Raw genomic sequence first — 3,447 nt, 5'->3', positions numbered from 1 at the left:
CCCTGTAAACAGTTGAGGTTTATCAGTAAGAGTGACTGGACTATGTTAATAGTTTTGTTACACAGACCATCAGGTCTGTTACTTAGATGCAGCATAAAACTCAGTTGGAGAATGAAAGGTTTTATAGCATCAAATGACTTTTGTTTAAGATGCATCACAGATTTGTCAAAGACAAAGGGGTGTTGAACGCAATGCAAGGGACTCGGTTCTATTATTATATGAAGTTATAATATAGTTCATATATAGTACACATACACAGATATGTTACATAAATAGTACAGATATAGTACATATATAGTACATATGAACATATATGGTACATATATAGTACATAAATAGTACATATATGTAGTACATATAAACATATATGGTACAGATATAGTACATATATAATACATATAAACATATATGGTACATATAGTACGTATCTAGTACATATATAGTACATATAAACATATATGGTACATATATATATAGTACATATATATAGTACATATAAACATTTATGGTACATATATAGTACATATATGGTACATATATAGTACATATTAACATATATGGTACATATATTGTACATAATAGTACATATAAACATATATGGTACAGAAATAGTACATATATAGTACATATAAACATATATGGTACAGATATAGTACATATATATATATATATATATATATATATATATATATATATATATATATATATATATATAGTACATATAAACATTATTATGCGAAGTTAATATAGTACATGTTTCAGTAGGGTTCAGTTGGGTTATTAGAATTTATAAAACAAAGCGATTAATTATGAACATTTCGACCTGAATTGAGGAGCCGACGTCATCATCAATTGAGCCTTAGACGAGTATTCCGGAGTTATTTATTTGACCATATATTAAGAGGTGAATATCTTGATTTACGACTTATTTTCTTTTCTTTTTTTACTTTATTCTTGGGCAATAACATATCAAGACTTAAATTCTGCCTAACATTATAAAAGGGTGAGAATAAGAAACAAAAGTATGAAGTGAGATCTGAGGTTTCCCTCCAATACACCACGTTAATTAAATCTCCTACATTCCATGACACGCGTCAACACGCAAAATATAATAACACCGTCACTCATCGATATCGTTGATATATTTAACATCATTTTAATCGTCATCGCCTTCGTCATCTTCGTCAGCGTCAGCGCCAGCGTCAGCACCAGCGTCAGCGTAGCCATATTCTGATCGGCATGATCGTGACTCCTAATGTTGTATGTATGTATGAATGTATATGTATGTATATTAGATCCTCCTGCAAGCAGGAACTCGCGAAGAAGCCTAATTGGCTTATCAAAGCCGCAAGCTGACCGAAGTCAGTCTCTCACATTCATATTTAACGTCCATGATTATGAATTGTTAATTGTCAACAACTCTGTAACTGGACGACATACATTAATCTGGGAGTGACTCGAACCGGGGACCTTATGATTGAAAGGCACCGGTGTTAACCACTGAGCTAACACTCCACATGTTACCATGGTGATCATCACCATGCATACACCGATTTTGTCCAATCAGAACCCTAGAATCTGCCAATGAGCCAATGAAAACACTAGAAATTGTTACATGTGGGGAAATCACCAGATGCCGATTACTCCTGCATATGACGATTCTGTCCAAAGAGAGAAAGAGAACGAGTAAGAGTAAACTTATTGACTATTTTTTGTTTGTTTTATAGGAATAACTGAGGAAAAATTTGAAACATGATAATTATTTACTAGCGCCATCTATTTACATTCTGTTCTCTCCTATGGTGACATGTTAAAGCACCGAGGGGGTTATTCATTATTGCAATATACTTCTTATACACAAGACGTTTAAATCATTACAGTATAGTTTAATCCTAGCTTACCTATTAAGTCTTACATCCGGGTAGATCGTTATGCCTCACAACTTCTAATAACAGCGCAGTAACCAATTGAAGACGTAGGCTATAATGATACCACAATTCAAATACAGATAGCGTTTCTAATCCTCTCTCGTAAATAAAATTGTCCTCTTGAGAATTAAACGATTTCCTTTCATCCGCTATGTGTATCTGAAACCAAGCAGATGCATTAGTATGTAACTTTCACCGCAATTCAAAAACAGTTCCGAAATGACGTAATAACATATTGCCTTATGCTTGAATATTGAAATAAAGGTCATCACCTTACAGTCAATTAAACATTGTAACATTCTGTAAATATAGCCCTATCAATGTTTACCTAATTTTTATCCCACATCGCGCACCTAAATACTAAATGGGCACTAAACATGTTCCAACGCTTTTTCGATGACCAATGTTGCATTGCAATAAATACTTGAAATTCCACCATCTGAACAATATTATAGCAAACGTCTACTACGGAGGCTTCATTTTGAGCCCGGAAAATATTTATCTAGCGCCCTCGGTTTTATAGCATGGATCTGCCTAAAGTAAAGTAATTGTTTTTTGTTGCGCTGTCAAAAGAAGTTTAATTGTGTATCAGTGATGGGTGTCCTGAATTAAACCCTTGTTATGCTAATACAGTAACATGTGCATGGTTAACCCTATACAGTGACGTCATTTATGTTACAGTTGACTGATTTTTGACTGTTTAAACTAGTAAGATTAAATTAAGTGGCACGCGTTCCACTCCACGTATAGTACGCCTTCCCGAGATTTCCCTATGTGGCTCTCTCTCTCTCTCTTTCTTGTGCCCAGATTGTCGGACGGACACATATCTAGATTTTACGGCAATATGAGTTACGTTCAGGCTAAACCGGTCTCATGATGGCGTAGCCATTGTTTTTACTGTTCCCTTGCCCGTTTCCGGACAAATGAATTTCCTGGACACTTATTTCATGTACTTGAAACAAACCTAAGCTTATCTGGAGCCCGGATAGTTCATAGATATTGCCGTAGGCCTAGTTATGGAGTGGACACAAATACAACAGCATGCATGGCACAACTATACAATCATCCCACTGGCCACAATCATCACATAAAGGATACAGATACATATATATATACATACATACAATGTAATGTATGGTATACATACAATGTAATGTATGGTATATGTATGTATGTACATGGGCCTACCATAAAGGCTACATAAACCCACTCAAATGTGACTTAAATTACATTTCACACAGCAATAAAGTTCACCTGTCTCATCGCCAGTAAAGTTGTCACAAAATGAATGCAGATAACTTACCTTTACTTGACTAAATCGGGGGTCTTTTATGGAATTATTATCGCAGGAACACTGGTACACGCATTTTCCGCCATGTTTTATCATTCATCCCAATCGTGACGTGTGGATGACGTTCCGAAGAGACGTGCTGTGATTGGCTATTGGCTATTCAATATACAAAATGGTACGAACCTACCTGCATAAAAAAACTCGCAGCCCGGATATACAACCTGATAT

The 3,447-nt window shown here is 35.1% G+C and overlaps 1 long non-coding RNA gene across 1 annotated transcript; it reads right to left on the bottom strand.

Moving 5' to 3' along the window:
- Window positions 1-722: 722 nt before the first annotated feature.
- On the bottom strand, window positions 723-3,447 carry LOC139961819 (uncharacterized). Its single transcript, XR_011791029.1, has 3 exons — window positions 3,232-3,447; window positions 1,902-2,087; window positions 723-1,661 (listed from the first exon to the last, which is right to left on the bottom strand). It is a non-coding gene; the product is annotated as an uncharacterized lncRNA (long non-coding RNA).

Source organism: Apostichopus japonicus, chromosome 20 (assembly GCF_037975245.1).
Source record: "Apostichopus japonicus isolate 1M-3 chromosome 20, ASM3797524v1, whole genome shotgun sequence".
Classification (NCBI taxonomy): Eukaryota; Metazoa; Echinodermata; class Holothuroidea; order Aspidochirotida; family Stichopodidae; genus Apostichopus; species Apostichopus japonicus.
The sequence above is the reverse complement of the archived record's forward strand: the minus strand, read 5'-3'. Positions and strand labels throughout refer to the sequence as shown.